This window comes from Citrus clementina, unplaced genomic scaffold (genome assembly GCF_000493195.1).
Source record: "Citrus clementina cultivar Clemenules unplaced genomic scaffold, Citrus_clementina_v1.0 scaffold_9, whole genome shotgun sequence".
Lineage (NCBI taxonomy): Eukaryota > Viridiplantae > Streptophyta > Magnoliopsida > Sapindales > Rutaceae > Citrus > Citrus x clementina.
The window spans coordinates 11,621,049-11,629,277 of NW_006261964.1; the positions used below are offsets into that span (position 1 = coordinate 11,621,049).

At 33.7% G+C, this 8,229-nt stretch overlaps 1 pseudogene; it reads right to left on the reverse strand.

Annotated features, from left to right (window-relative positions):
- Window positions 1-2,377, reverse strand: part of LOC112099180 — a 5,520-nt pseudogene extending 3,143 nt beyond the window's left edge.
- Window positions 2,378-8,229: the final 5,852 nt, after the last annotated feature.

The window sequence follows — 8,229 nt, forward strand, 5'->3', positions numbered from 1 at the left end:
AAACGACATAATCATTTTTCGTAAATGTGAAATACAACTAATCTTACGCAATAGAGCTCCAAAAAAATATTCATTCATAATCAACTATTCCCGTATACATAAAATTACCAAATTACCCCTGCATGCCAAAATACTAAAACACCCCCGACATTAATATTTACCAAATCATCCTCAAAATCCTGAATTACCAAGCTGCCCTCAATTCAAATCCCAAAAATAACCACAATGTTAGAAATTATGAAATTACCCTTGGAGTGTAAAATTACCAAAATGCCCTTAATAACTTAAGTTACCAAATTACCCCTGAAATCTAAAATTGCATCACTGCCCTAATCTAAAATTACCAAATTATCCACTATTTTCACAAATTATAAATTTACCCCAAAGTCTTATGAAATTACCGAATTGCCCCCACCGGTCAACGGTGACCGGACTTCAGTCAATGGTGACGGAAAGCTCAAGTTTGATAATTCTGACCTCAATGAATCCAATGGTGCTGGCGGTGAGGTCCTACGCGCGGCGATGGTGGCGGATCGTGGTCCCAAAACTGTGAGCTTTCCGGCAGTCGTTCACGGTCAAAATGGAGGTTTCAGGTAGCGAGGTTGGTCGGAAAATGATGAGAGTGAGCTAAGGATCAAAATTCAGGTGGTGGTACGGCCTAACTCCGGTAGAATCAACGACGACGAAAATGGGTGGAGCCGCAGTTCTTTCAAACTAAATCACCGACATTTTGTCCTTTTTTCGGCGACGATGACAACGAAGATATGACCGGCGTCGCTCAAGCTTTATATCAGTACCAAGCTTGATCAGAACAGTGGCTGGAATCGTGAGATCCGACAGGGTCACATTCGTGAGTCGGGTCGAGTTCGCGGGTCAAAACCAGGTCAACTCTCACTCTCTCTCTCGCACACCCCCTCTTTCTCTTTTTGGAAACTAGCTCCCCCCTTTCCATTTATAGAAACTAGCTTTTTTTAAGCTTACTACCAATTAAGCTGATGTCGGACCCGTGTTGAAATAAAATCCGACTATAAAGCCATTAAATTGTGTTCAAATTATCTCAAAAAATGATCCATTTATTAACTCGACCCAAATCCATTAATTCATGATAAGAAATCGAGTTGCGTCAAGTTTGCTCGTAATAATTTGTAACCAATTTGACGACTTTAAAATTGATACCGAAATGAAAAACACATGATACACTTAATTAGGAAAAATTAAGGTGTATATGTTACATCAGTGATTCCAGCTGAAATAGGGATGTCATTATATAGAGTGAAACACTTTCAACCAGAGCAAAATGAGGAGCAACTAAATCTCAACCTACACTTACTGGAAGAGAAGAGAGAATAGGTCCAGCTTAGAGTTACAACGTACAAGCAAAGGGCAGCTCGATATTTTAACTCAAAAGTCAGTCCAAGAAGCTTCTTAGTTGGGAAGTGATCCTTAGAAAAGTATTTCAGAGCACCAGAGAGCAGAATGTTCGAGTGTTAGGCCCGAACTAGGAGGGTCCGTATAAAATAACAGAAATTGTTCATCCTGGAACTTACAAGATAAAAGATATGAGTGGAGTTGTGCTCCTGCGTCCTTGGAATACAGAGCATCTAGGATATACTATCAGTAATTTTTTTTTTAATTTTTTAGTAGTCATAATAAGGCTCATTTTGAGCCATCGAAAAGTTAATTATTACCAAAGGATTGTTTGTAATCAAACTTATAACTATCTATTAATAAAAGCGTTTTTCTCAATCACTTCAGTATATTGTTTTTAATAGGTTTAGTTTCCTGTTCTTACAAGAAAGAAGCAGGGAAAAACTAGAAGTGAATCTAGCAAATTCCTTAATGCAGGAAAAGTCAAGCAAATTTCCTGATGGAAAAGTTAAGCAAATTCTAGTAGGAAAAGTTAAGCAAATTCTAAGAAAATTTCCTGGTGTAGGAAAAGTCAAGAAAATTTCACAAAAGTTAAGCAAATTCTAAGCGATTTCCTAGCACAGGAAAAGTTAAGCAAATTTCTGGTGTAAGAAAGGTTTGGTGCAGGAAAACATTAAAGAAATTCGGGTGACAATAAAGGTAAAGGAAAAGAAAGTCAGAATTAAGATTTTTAAAAACTGACAACTTCTGAAGTCTATAACAAGAGGAGTGGGAAATAGAGGCATCATATAATCCCACTAGCCTGGTACAAAAAAGACAAAAAGAAAAAAATAGCGGACTAGTCCTCGTCTTCATCATCTTCTAGAAAGCTATAGTCAAAGTGGGGATAGTGACTTTCCATCATTGCTTTCACCTTTGCAGCACCCTTAAAAAATTCCTCATCAATAATATTGGCAAACTCAGTAGAAGTCTTATATTCCTCAACAGCTAAAGCTTTCGCAGTTGACATTTGAAGATTGAGTTGATTAAGGGAGTTAGACAAATCTTGAATCTTAGATTAGGACTGAGCCCTTAGATTGTCATATTCAATTTTTCGGTTGTCATAGTTTGTCTTTAGCTGCGCCACGTGAGCTTTTTCTTCAACCAAGCTTTCCTCTAGCTCAACAATTTGCCTTTCTGAAGCTCACCCAGATTCAATTAGAGTATTCATTTCTAACATCAAACTTTTAATTCTTTTTCTGGATACTTGGATGGCACAACAAAGTTACAATAAAATGAATAGAAATTTTAATAGATAGACATCTTGTTGAAACACCAAGAGTAAGAAAGCATAAGGCACTTGATAGATGTTGTTTAGCATGACGTCGGTCGGATCACAACTTTCAATATGCCTCACATCATTAGAAGAAATGTACTGAGCCCAAAGTTGGTTGAAAAAATTGAGATATGTCTTAGCAGAGTCCTCCCGAGCAAAGTTGGGTAAGTCCTTCACCGTAGGTAAGGTCCATTGGTTGGAATCTGATGGGAAAGGAGCTGAAGCTGATATGTTGGTAATGGCAAAAGAGCTAATAGATGGTGGATACACAGCCAAGTTAACAGTTGGTAGAGGCAAGGTCTCTTGCTGAGGATGATTGGGAATAACAACTTGGGAAGAGGATCATCCAACATGAAAGGTAGGCTTATCCCTTAGGTTTCTATTAATCTTAGTCGGAGGAAGTTTTTCAATCTTCTTCTTTTTGCAAGCTCCGTCATTTTCGAAAGACATGGCTGAAAAAAAAAAAGCATATATGTTACTACGTGATCAAAAATATAGAAAAAGAGTAAAAAACTCACCTCTAGGAGAATCTATAAGGTGTGCAGGGGAGATAAAATCGAATATAGATAAAAAACCAGATTGACAGAGATATATTAAAAATCTATATTCTGATGAAATATTGAGCACACTCAGTAGCATCATTCTCTCACTATCAGAGATAACGGTGGAAGGGAGAGGTGTATTCCAAGTTGCTGAAAAAAATAAAATAAAAGTTAGTGAAGTGGCGGAATAATATACTAAAACAATTTCTGGACAATTTCCTGTGATACAAAAATAGCTTTTAACTCGGTATTCAGGGTTAATTAAATTCTTTTTAAAGTAAGTACAATGATTGCATTTGATTGTAGTGTAAGCTGAGATAAAGATGAATCAATTGCCCAATCATTTAATACAGGTTTGTGGAAAATTTTGACTACATGTCAGTACTCTTTTGTTGGCCTCAGAGTTCAAATAAATAAATTAACACAAAATACGCCTATAATAGCAGAAGAAGATGCTTCCCATGCACACCATGCAATCATGTCTCCACGTAAAGACGACGAGGAGCACTAGGTATATTTTCTACCAAAACCTTCCATTAATTCTTTAAACTTTTCGAATACCTATTCTTTGTTCGTCAACGAATAAATTCAGATTTTTCTTGAAAAGTCATTAATAATAAATAAAATCTATCTATTACCACCTAAAAATACATGCTGTCTAGGTACCCATAGACTTGAATGTAAATAATCCAGAATTTTTATAATTTTGTGAAGAGATGACCTGAAGCTAGTTGACTGACTTAGGACATAATCTTCACAATACATCAAATTCTCATTCTTATCACCACTTAGAGCCCCTGTTTACTAACTCTTTTAATCTTTTTTCACTCACGTGCCCAAGTTCCATACCCTAGTTTTTTAATTACCATTGTCTGAGTAATCATCATCAACAACAGAATCTATTTTACCATTTAATGTAAGTCATTCCTCCTAGTACCTTTCATCACTAGAATAAAATCCTTGATAATCCTCAAAGCACTAAATTCGGCCTTCAAAAACTATGCCCATTTGATCAAGTAAGCTTAAATAAATTAAATTTCCCTTAAGTCGGGGGACATGTCTAACTTGTTTTAGCCCTTTAATGATTCTATCATGTACTTCTCAACTGATGTTTCCTATACCAATCACGCTACACATGGCATTATTATCCATTGACCTTCTTGTCTAATATCCGAAGCCCCATACACAACTGCTGATGCATTACACTACTAGAAAAAAGGTCTTTACTGACTTTAAAATAGTGTCAGAAATTACTTTTACCGACACTTGTTAATTGTGTCAGTAATCTGGGAGTCAGAAAAATAGTGACACTTGTAAGTGGTGTCAGTGATTACTATTACTACAGTATCACCGATATTATGACACCATAGTATTAGTAGTTATTGATATTTTATTAGTGTCTATGATTACTGTTACCATGGTATCACTAGTTAATTTATTTTTTAAAAAATAAAAAATTAAATTGGATCATTGCCTATTGATTTATTTGTAAAATTAAAAGCACCACAAAATAACAAAAAAAAATTGATTTATATCACAAAATCTTTCATTTCACATTTAAATATTATTAGTATATATTACAAATTGAACTTCAATAGCCAAAATATGAGATATCCTACTCTCATAATTAAATAATCCAAATTCAATACATAAAAATTAGTCTCTGTCCCTATCTGACCAACTTCCATCAGAATTAGCCTCATCACTTCTGCTTTCACTGTGATAATTGGAGCGCCTCCGACTCCAAGTTGTTTCATGAACTTGACGTTCATCATCATGGCTTCTGCCAGAACCACTTTTCACACGATCAGCCTCCCTTGATCTAGACCTTCTGTAATGATGCCTGCATAAGAAATTACAAAACCATAAATAACCAGAAGATTTCTAACATCAGCAGTAAATACATTAAATAATGAAATTTGATCATAGTTTGGATCATCATCCCTTGTACATAAGATTGCAATGCTACATCACCAAAGGCTTCTTGTTGAATCTAATTATTTTCTTGCCATGCTTGCAACATGGTCATTACGCCACATACTAATCATACATTTTTGAAAGTGGGTTTTAAACTCGAACAATAGACCAAAAAACCAACAGAAGAGCTTTCTTTAAACCTTGCATTGAAAGAACATCTTTTCATTATTCATTACTTCTAAGAAAACCGAGTTAGGAGACTTGAAGAAAACACAAATGAAGAGAACGATACTATGAAGAAACCTCTCAAAATCATCGGTCAAACATGGAAGTTTAAACTAAAAAATTCAAATAACAGAAAGTGAATTAAATAAACAAGAGTTCATATATACCAAGTACAGTTTTTAGTGTCTATGACTAATAATAAAAGCATACCTGTCGGCATTAGTTGAATCTATCTTGTTCCTCGTTTGTCCTTCGCGTTCTTGATTCCAGGTCCCAGATTCATCAGAATAACCAAATAAAGCAGCCATCTTTTTCACCCAATATCTCGGAGGTGGTTTATCCCAATCAGCCCATTCATAGTCTCCGCTAGGGTTGCGGAAACAGTGGATAAAATTGCAGGCCATTCCACAAGAGCATGTCTGTTAAAATATATGCCCAACGAAGATAATAAGAGTGTAAAGAAAAGAAGAAAAGAAACAAACTCATTTCATATCAAAAGCAAAATGGCAAAGAAAAAAGCAAGTGTATAAGCCGCACAATTATAACTCTGAAAAATGAGACAATTGGCTGTACCTTTAGTATTGACTTCATATATTCCCCACATATGGCAATCTTCCATCTAGTCACATTAATAAATTGATTGGTTGGTGCGAGTTGTATAACAGCGCCAAATTGATTGTAATTAAAATTAAAAAGAATATGATTACCTTAAATAAAAAAGAAAAAAAGAAAAAAAGGAAAAAAGAAAAGACTAACCTTTAAGAATAGTCCCAAATATAATGAAAAAAGATTTATGCTTTTGGTACTTTCTTCTCTCGTTGTAATTCACAGTGTTGACACATTTTTTTCCCTGAAAAGTACTACAAGTTAGTAGATTTATCACTAATCAGATTTAATAGGAAACATTGACAGCTTGAATTTAAGATTTCTTTAATTTAATTTGGAATGCTATGAACAAAACATAATTAGCCATGTCAATGCACCACAAATCAAATTTCCAAGTCATTTGGACAACTCTACATTTGCTTCTCACATGATAAAACTATATAAGTTAAAATTGCATATGAAACTGTAAAAGTAGCAGCAGGTGTTTGAATATATATTAAATTTAAAATACTAAATATATCAGAATGATACTTTCCAGATTTTAAGTGGACATATAAGTCAACAACATATTAAAATTTGAGGCTATTCCGATATAATTAGGCTGGTGTTTGATAGGATCAAAGATTAATGAACAGTTCTGTCAAAATTGCATATGAAACTGTAAAAGTAACAGCAGGTGTTTGAATATATATTAAATTTAAAATACTAAATATATCAAAATGATACTTTTCAGATTTTAAGTGGACATATAAGTCAACAACATATTAAAATTTGAGGCTATTCCGATATCATTAGGCTGGTGTTTGATAGAATCAAAGATTAATGAACAGTTCTGTCAAAATTGCATATGAAACTGTAAAAGTAGCAGCAGGTGTTTGAATATATATTAAATTTAAAATACTAAATATATCAGAATGATACTTTCCAGATTTTAAGTGGACATATAAGTCAACAACATATTAAAATTTGTTAGACTATACGTTTGCAATATCAAACATGGTACATATGTAATTTCTAATAAAATTGGACAACAACCAACCATATTGAGAAATCCATTCAAAATCAAATATAAACCCAATTCATTCCAAAATTTCCAGAATTAAAATGTTCTCATTTAAACTTAGTTTAATCAAACTTTCAAATCAATTGAAAGTCATTTAGTCAAGTTCGGAAACAACCAAGATCACAACAACAGTCTATCAATCCTCAAATTTTCAGCATAATTTCGTGAGGGAGAATGGAGATTTTTACTTAAGAAAATTTTAGGTTTGGGTTTTCATACACACCATTAAACGAAATATAGTACATACTAAACACATGATTGTCGATTGCCATTATTCTTTTAATTAACAAATTGCATTCAACCTAAATCCATAATCACCGATTGTAATCATTCTTTCACTTAATAAACTGAATTCCACCTATAATAAAGCTGCGTTTTATTTATTTTATTAAACAATAAATTAGATTATAAGCAACAAAAACCCTAGATGGCTAGATTTCCAAACAAGTGCAAGCTCTCATTTGCACTCAATAAACATCAATCAATTAATAGATAAATACTTAAACAATGAGAATAGAGAATGAGACAAAGAGTTACCACAACACTGATTCGGACTTTCAAACCTTAGCTTTGCCCAAATTCTTCACAGCACTTTCTGGGTTCTTTTCAGGGATATTTTAGCTTAAGGACGACGGGTTTCAAGGTTTTGACAAAGGCGGCTTTCAAGGTAGATCATTGTTAGAGAGAGAAAGAGAGCGAGAGAGAGGGAAGGAGAGAGAAGGAAGAAAGCTTCGGCGGCCGTGAGATAGATTTTTTACTTTAACAAAAATTTTTAGGTTTTAGGTTTCACACAGAACATGAAAGATTTTTAGGTTTTAGGTTTTAAGTTATAATATTTATTTATTAATTAATTTATAAGTTCAAAAATGCAATTTGTGGCCGAGTGGTATAGCGGTTAAAATAAAAAGGTTATGGCTTAGAGGTCTTTAGTTCGATTATTAATAGATACAAAATTAAAATTTTATTTTTTAACTACTAATACTTTAGTGTCACGAATCTGTGATATTTAATTTACTGACACCGTAGTATTAGCAATTTGTGATACTTATCTCTTAAACACGGAAAATGTCCCAAATACATGTAATTACTGATACTTTATAATAAAGTGTCAGAAGACAAGTGTCACAAAAGACTATTTTTCTAGTAGTGTTACCTTCTTCTTCTATAACAGCTGGATCTCCATCTTGATTCTT